The sequence below is a fragment of the Gymnoscopelus braueri genome (assembly GCF_963280865.1).
Source record: "Gymnoscopelus braueri genome assembly, chromosome: 4".
In the NCBI taxonomy this organism is placed as follows: domain Eukaryota; kingdom Metazoa; phylum Chordata; class Actinopteri; order Myctophiformes; family Myctophidae; genus Gymnoscopelus; species Gymnoscopelus braueri.
This window is the reverse complement of record NC_137605.1, coordinates 1,620,431-1,629,509: the sequence shown is the minus strand read 5'-3', so window position 1 is coordinate 1,629,509 and position 9,079 is coordinate 1,620,431.

Below are 9,079 nucleotides of genomic sequence, written 5' to 3'. Positions count from 1 at the left end.
ACAGCAGTATACAACAATGGCGGCCGCAATTTCTCAAGGAGAAATTGCTTCCCGTCGCTCCTATTTACATGCAACACCCGCTGCATGTGGATCCCGCCCCCTTTTTTTCATTGGCTGTTGATTTGAATCAGAACGCAGTGGCCGCACCCCTGCTGTCCAGGCTCTGAGGCGAAGTCTCCCAGACTAGTACTGTAGTTGTAACATGTAGGCCTACTGTTAGTACTGTAGTTGTAATGCAGATAGTCTGTTCCTAAAGAAAAGCTGAATTGACGAGTATTGTTCACTTTGCACCGTGTGTAAAGGACATGATTGATGTCAGCATCAAAGGGAAAGGTGCCATAGAACATCATGCTTTGAGTGACAAGCAATAATAACTCAATCTGAGAAGTGCAGGTAGACCTACCCTCTCGTCTTTTTTCCACCCTGTGGGACAAAATAACAGCAGCAGAGTTATCCAGTACCCTACATTATTATTTAATACCTTTTATTATTATCATTACATTACTATTACTATTACTATTACTATTATTATTGTTGTTGTTGTTATTATTGTTATTATTAATATTATTGTTATTGTTATTGTTATTGTTATTATTATTATTATTATTATTATTATTATTTTATTATCCAGTCCCCTACATGTCCATGAGTCTCCTCCTCTCTTCCTCTCTCTCTCTGTTTTATTCTTTCAGATAAATGCCAGTATGGATTAGATTTAAATTGGGACAATTTAACTCAGGAACAATTGAATTCATTCAACAAAAACCTAAGAAAAAGACAATCTAGACATGAACAAATAAATACAAAAACAAGAATATTATATAATACAATCATTATGGTCTTTGGTTCCCTAAATAAAGGGGGTCCCCAGCTAAATGAGTTAATAGAGCATCATATTAGGCTTTATACAGATATTATACACAACACTACAGTATTAATAGATATTATACACAACACTACAGTATTAGTAGATAGTATACACAACACTACAGTATTAGTAGATATTATACACAACACTACAGTATTAATAGATATTATACACAACACTACAGTATTAGTAGATAGTATACACAACACTACAGTATTAGTAGATATTATACACAACACTACAGTATTAATAGATATTATACACAACACTACAGTATTAGTAGATAGTATACACAACACTACAGTATTAGTAGATATTATACACAACACTACAGTATTAATAGATATTATACACAACACTACAATATTAATAGATATTATACACAACACTACAGTATTAATAGATATTATACACAACACTACAGTATTAATAGATATTATACAGAACACTACAGTATTAATAGATATTATACACAACACTACAGTATTAATAGATATTATACAGAACACTAGGTTTTTATACAGAACATTAGTATATTTTATATATTATATATTATATTAGTAGGACAGAACATTAGTATATTTTATATATTGTATATTATATTAGTAGGACAGAACATTAGTATATTTTATATATTATATATTATATTAGTAGGACAGAACATTAGTATATTTTATATATTGTATATTATATTAGTAGGACAGAACATATAGAACTCAATCATTTAGATCTGTGTGTTCGTCCATCTGGTTGTATTGTCTCTATCGCCCTCATGTGGACAAAATGAACAATAAATCCACTGTTCACTCAGTTCATATATAAAAACCTGATGACGTGTGACCATAAGGAACTACATATTAGAACTACATTTCCCATGCACAAAAGCATCACGCTTCACGTCGTACGCCACGTGAGCGCCTCCGTTTTCTCGTCAAAATAAAACACATCACGTGTCAAGTCTCACATCAAACGCAGCTCAAACACTTCCGTTGTTTTTTCAAAACAAAATTGTGTTCATGTTTACTTTATGATCTGTTCTACGACGGTGTCGCGCGCCGACAATAGCTGATCTACAAGCTCACAACGCGTCTCACTGAGCTTGTAGATTGTAGCGCCATGTTGCGTCACATCGTCTCGTTCTTAATATTTGTATTAAAAGAAAATTTATTGGATTTATTGAGACTTCTACTTGTATTGATTCATTTTGTCCACATGAGGGCGACAAAGACCGTTGAATAAAACCAGATGAACTGAGTCAGATCTTTGCAAAGTGTTTTAAACATGAACACATTATCACTGAATTAGTTTAATGATTTAGATGTTATTGTGTTTAGTTAGTTAGTCAGTCAGTCAGTCAGTCAGTCAGTCAGTCAGTCAGTCAGTCAGTCAGTTAGTCAGTTAGTCAGTTAGTTAGATAGATAGATAGTTTTGGGCAAATATCATCAAATATTTAAGCAGAAAAAGTACAAACCAATGTTATAAACTTGACAGAGAGAATTCCAGAGGACACATTACATACATGTTTTAAAGTGTGGAAGAACATAGAACATAAATTCATATTAAGAGCTACTGTATGTTGATCAGTGACGTCATGGAGATATAAATGCTATCATTACTGCTTTGTTCACATCTTTACTAGAACTTTAGGATATCCAGCCACTTCAGAAACAATCATTTAATTCACTGTGTCGCTCAAAACCCCCTGTTGTTATTATTATTATTATTATTATTATTATTATTATTATTATTATTATTATATATTGATGCCAATACTTATGTAGTTACAACTTACAAAAAGTAACATCTGAGTACTTCTCAGAAGAAGAAAACTAGAAGGAGCACCTGGTCCACACCTGATATGATCAGAACAGAGTTGAACACATAACTATCAAAATAACATCTTCAGTCTAGTTGGAGATTAAAGAAAACTCTACTACCTCACCAACATGTAATGTACACTAGTATGTGGGTGTGTGTGTGTGTGTGTGTGTGTGTGTGTGTGTGTGTGTGTGTGTGTGTGTGTGTGTGTGTGTGTGTGTGTGTGTGTGTGTGTGTGTGTGTGTGTATGTGTGTGTCAGTAAAGGCATATCCCTCGTTTGCTCATTAGCAGGCTGTACTCGACCAGTTCTCACACACTCAACGTTGGAGGCTCTTCAAGAAAGACGCACGCACGCACGCGCACGCACACACACGCACACGCACACGCACACACACACACACACACACACACACACACACACACACACACACACACACACAGTAGAGTAGGTCACATTGTCGTCCATGGTGCTTGGAATGAGACTCTGGCAGGTGGAACATTACTGGAGGAACATTCTCATAGGAAGAAAACTAGAGATTATATCAGATCATGATTAGATTCTGGATCAGGGCCCACTTCAACATCTTGAAAGTGTTTCGCGGCCCACCCATCTGACCACTTAATACGGCAGCCGTACAGTAAAAAATATTTGAACATTTAATTATATTATATTATATGTAATAGATACATTTTCTTTGCAGTTATAAAATATTTTTTGACACAGAATAAAATGTTTTATGGTCATGATTCACCAGGATCCTGGATGGCTTGGTTCCAGGCTTAAAATAATTTATATTCATATTTTCGGAAATCTCTATGGGAAAAATTAATGGGCTTTCAATCTGTAGCACCACAAAATGGCCGCCACTGCTATGCCCTACAGTATAACCTGAAAGCTAGCCAAAACAAGGTCATTACACTATTACACCGTACATTAGAGGGAGGATTTCTTCCTTTGCAATAGTATTGCAGGGGTTTCGGGGCTTCCCAATGGAGGACGATTACACCAAGCGACACACAAATGACGTCTACTGAATCAGGAGCTCGTCCAGATCATCCAGTGAGAGGTTCAAGTCCATAGTCATCATAGAACCAAAACTGTGCCCTTAATTGTTTGAGGGCTGAAAATAAGTCAGACTTTGTATGGCCGCAGATCGCACACCATAGCACCCAGAGAGCCCAGATTCACAGCAGATGCCCTCCCTTGGCCTGAGATTAAGAATCTAAAGGTTGGAGGAAAATAATGTATCTACTTTCAACCCTCTGAAAGGTGTGTGATCCACCTTTCCACCAAGAGTTGCTCATTTGAGACAAAATATTTTTCTACATGACTGCAGGCTTGATTCTGACATAATGCCGATTCCAAATCCCCCCCCCCCCCCAACATATAATGGGAGGTAATGGTAGGTGTTGTACAGGTCAAATAAGGACTGTCTAAATCAACTGGGCAAGACGCTCAGTACATCGTCCGGAGGTACGTACTGTACAACAATAGGAGTCGTCCCATTGTGTCTGTATACAATTTGTATAAGACTCCCCAAATCTTTTCTTTAACCATAAAACAACCTCTTGTGAGCGCCACATTCTGATATACTTGTGCTAGGCAGGGTATTTGGGTCCTCACAAGTATATTAATACAAGTACACACACACACACACACACACACACACACACACACACACACACACACACACACACACACACAGGGTATCCCCTCAATGGCAGTTTAATGCTCACGTCTGCACGCAAATGCTAACTCACCAATGTCCATGATGATAATGTGGTGATGGTGTGTGTGTGTGTGTGTGTGTGTGTGTGTGTGTGTGTGTGTGTGTGTGTGTGTGTGTGTGTGTGTGTGTGTGTGTGTGTGTGTGTGTGTGTGTGTGTGTGGTGTGTGTGTGTGTGTGTGTGTGTGTGTGTTGAGCCCACCTTAAATGACACTGTGGGAAAGATAGTGACGAGTCAACTATTTACTATGAGTCTGAGACGACCTTTTGATGTCAGCCACTGCTTCACATACACACAGTTTGTTCTGTTGGTTTCACATGGAAGATGAATGAATCAAAGAGCATCGACACAGAGCTTTAGAGACATGATACCACTGTACCACATTAACACTGAACTACCGGGATGACTGTCCTACCAGATGACATGAATGTACCGTGTCACTGTGCTGTACTCATACGTTCACAGTAAGCGCTGTGGCCTCTTCTACCATCACAGAGGAGAGGTTGTGGGTTTGAAACCTGCGGGGGTGTTGAGGTTCTTCTTTGTAATCTGTGGGCTCAGGAAACACACACACGCACGCACACGCGCACACACACACACACACACACACACACACACACACACACACACACACACACACACACACACACACACACACACACACACACACACACACACACACACACACACACACACACACACACACAGGTTGTAAATGGATTGTCTAGTGAAGTGGGTCGTGGGTGTCCTTGCAGTTTATACAAATCTACTGGGTCTGACCACCAGGGTATTTAATGTAATATTCTGGATTATTATGTGTTTGTTGTGGTTAAACATCAGAGGTGAAATCTGAAATGTTTTTGGCGTTCTCTTGAGAGTGTACACATGGGTTCCATGTGTACACTCTCAGAGTTACAGACCTGTAAGGGTTCATTTGGTTCTATTTGTACACTCTCAGAGTTACAGACCTGTAAGGGTCCATTTGGTTCCATCTGTACACTCTCAGAGTTATGGTGGTTCTTGAAATGAAGGTTTGAGAACCGTGTTGGACAAAGTTTCTATTTCCAAAGAAGTGTCTCAGAGCATTCAGAGAAGATGTCTTTTTCTTTCTTCTTTTTTTAGTGTGGGAGAGACAGACAGACAGACAGACAGACAGACAGACAGACAGACAGGCAGGCAGGCAGGCAGGCAGGCAGGCAGACAGACAGACAGACAGACAGACAGACAGACAGACAGACAGACAGACAGACAGGCAGGCAGGCAGGCAGGCAGGCAGACAGACAGACAGACAGACAGACAGACAGACAGACAGACAGACAGACAGACAGACAGACAGACAGACAGACAGAGGGTTTCTCCCTGGTTCACATTTCTGCTCATAGATCTTATCGTAGGATTTTCCAGCATGTTGCCTTATCTGATCTGAATACTGGGAGAGAGAGAGAGAGAGAGAGAGTTATGAGTTATCTTTCCACCCCCTGTGTGTGTGTGTGTGTGTGTGTGTGTGTGTGTGTGTGTGTGTGTGTGTGTGTGTGTGTGTGTGTGTGTGTGTGTGTGTGTGTGTGTGTGTGTGTGTGTGTGATAAGTATAATATATATATATAAGTATATATATATATATATATATATATATGTATATATGTGATAAGACCCTATATATGTATAAATGTTAAACCCTGATTAACATTTAACATGCACCAGTTCATCTCCATGCAGAGATTCAGGTTCACAGCAGCCAGACAGTCAGAATGAAACACAGGACAGGAGTTCAATATTATATATAGTTATGTACCGGTATAAATATATATATATATATATATATATATATATATATATATATATATATATATATATATATATATATATATATATATATATATATATATTATATTAGGCTACTGCTAAGTGTCAAGAGCCATTGATCATTAGAAGAGTGTGTTGTAGGTAAACAGACTAATGTGAGCCTCATGGATAATACAGTCTATGTACAGTCCCTACCCTGAGTGTCTCAGCTCCCCCAACACCCTCTAGTGGCAGGATGAGCTCATGACAGCCTTGTGCAGGGTGCGGGTTCAGAGCAGTGGTTCTCAAACTTTAAAATGTCACGGTCTCCCCTTAACTCTGACAGTGTACAAATGGAACCAAATGGACCCGTTAGGGTCCATTTGGTTCCATTTGTACACAGTCAGAGTTACAGACTTGTAAGGGTCAATTTAGACCCCCTAAAAGGAACCCAGAGAGTCCCTGGAATCCACTTAGAGAACCACCGGTTCAGAGCACTGAACAGCTGTGTGTCTGTGAAGGTTTTACATGTAAACTAAGACCATGTTAAATAGTGGAGGTCATGTCAAGGACCCCCACATTAAAATGTGTGTCTGTCCATGGACCCCCATCTGAACATAATTTGTGCCAGTTCCCCCCCGACACACGATTTGGGTTGTTTAAATGTTTCAAAAATATCCAAAGATAAAACATTTTCAAATAGCTGAGACATTATAGGGTTAAAGTGGTCAAACTGATACTGATGCTACATTAGCCCATTTAGCTGGAGACCCCCTGGAACCCCCTCAAGGACCCCTGGGGGTCCCCGGACAGTAGGAGTAGGTGTAGTAGTCTGTAGGATTAAAAAATATGCTTTCTTGACCCTCTTTCTTGTGTTTGTGTGCCCACCCCCCCCCCACCACACGGCCCCTTCTGGGCAGCACATGTGGGGTAGAGTTCTCAACGGGCCCGGACCTAACTGGGCCCTACTGGGCCGGTCCGAGTCTCGGCCCGGCCCGAACAATTACCATACTTTAAAAAAAAAAAAATACCTGAAAAGGTGTCATTATGTGCTTAATGTCCTCAAAGTCACTCATTCAACAAGCTTTGAACTGAGCAGAATGGACCTTCTGTTCCAGAGAGAATGGACAAAACATCTTGAAAACTGACACATTCGCTTTAGCTTTTTAATGTCCTCTCTACCATGTCCTCTCTACCATGTCCTCTCTGCCATGTCCTCTCTACCATGTCCTCTCTACCATGTCCTCTCTGCCATGTCCTCTCTACCATGTCCTCTCTACCATGTCCTCTCTGCCATGTCCTCTCTACCATGTCCTCTCTGCCATGTCCTCTCTACCATGTCCTCTCTACCATGTCCTCTCTGCCATGTCCTCTCTACCATGTCCTCTATACCATGTCCTCTCTGCCATGTCCTCTCTACCATGTCCTCTCTGCCATGTCCTCTCTACCATGTCCTCTCTGCCATGTCCTCTCTGCCATGTCCTCTCTACCATGTCCTCTCTACCATGTCCTCTCTACCATGTCCTCTCTGCCATGTCCTCTCTACCATGTCCTCTCTACCATGTCCTCTCTACCATGTCCTCTCTGCCATGTCCTCTCTACCATGTCCTCTCTATCATGTCCTCTCTGCCATGTCCTCTGCATGTCCTCTCAACCATGTCCTCTATACCATGTCCTCTCTACCATGTCCTCTCTACCATGTCCTCTCTACCATGTCCTCTCTACCATGTCCTCTCTACCATGTCCTCTCTACCATGTCCTCTCTGCCATGTCCTCTCTGCCATGTCCTCTCTACCATGTCCTCTCTACCATGTCCTCTCTACCATGTCCTCTCTACCATGTCCTCTCTGCCATGTCCTCTCTGCCATGTCCTCTCTACCATGTCCTCTCTATCATGTCCTCTCTGCCATGTCCTCTGCATGTCCTCTCAACCATGTCCTCTATACCATGTCCTCTCTACCATGTCCTCTCTACCATGTCCTCTGCATGTCCTCTCAACCATGTCCTCTCTACCATGTCCTCTCTACCATGTCCTCTCTACCATGTCCTCTGCATGTCCTCTATACCATGTCCTCTCTACCATGTCCTCTCTACCATGTCCTCTCTACCATGTCCTCTATACCATGTCCTCTATACCATGTCCTCTCTACCATGTCCTCTCTACCATGTCCTCTCTACCATGTCCTCTCTACCATGTCCTCTATACCATGTCCTCTCTACCATGTCCTCTCCTCTCTACCATGTCCTCTCTACCATGTCCTCTGCATGTCCTCTCTACCATGTCCTCTCTACCATGTCCTCTCTACCATGTCCTCTCTACCATGTCCTCTCTACCATGTCCTCTGCATGTCCTCTCTACCATGTCCTCTCTACCATGTCCTCTCTACCATGTCCTCTCTACCATGTCCTCTGCATGTCCTCTGCATGTCCTCTCTACCATGTCCTCTCTACCATGTCCTCTGCATGTCCTCTCTACCATGTCCTCTCTGCCATGTCCTCTCTACCATGTCCTCTCTACCATGTCCTCTCTACCATGTCCTCTCTACCATGTCCTCTCTGCCATGTCCTCTCTGCCATGTCCTCTCTACCATGTCCTCTCTACCATGTCCTCTCTACCATGTCCTCTCTACCATGTCCTCTCTGCCATGTCCTCTCTGCCATGTCCTCTCTACCATGTCCTCTCTATCATGTCCTCTCTGCCATGTCCTCTGCATGTCCTCTCAACCATGTCCTCTATACCATGTCCTCTCTACCATGTCCTCTCTACCATGTCCTCTGCATGTCCTCTCAACCATGTCCTCTCTACCATGTCCTCTCTACCATGTCCTCTCTACCATGTCCTCTGCATGTCCTCTCAACCATGTCCTCTATACCATGTCCTCT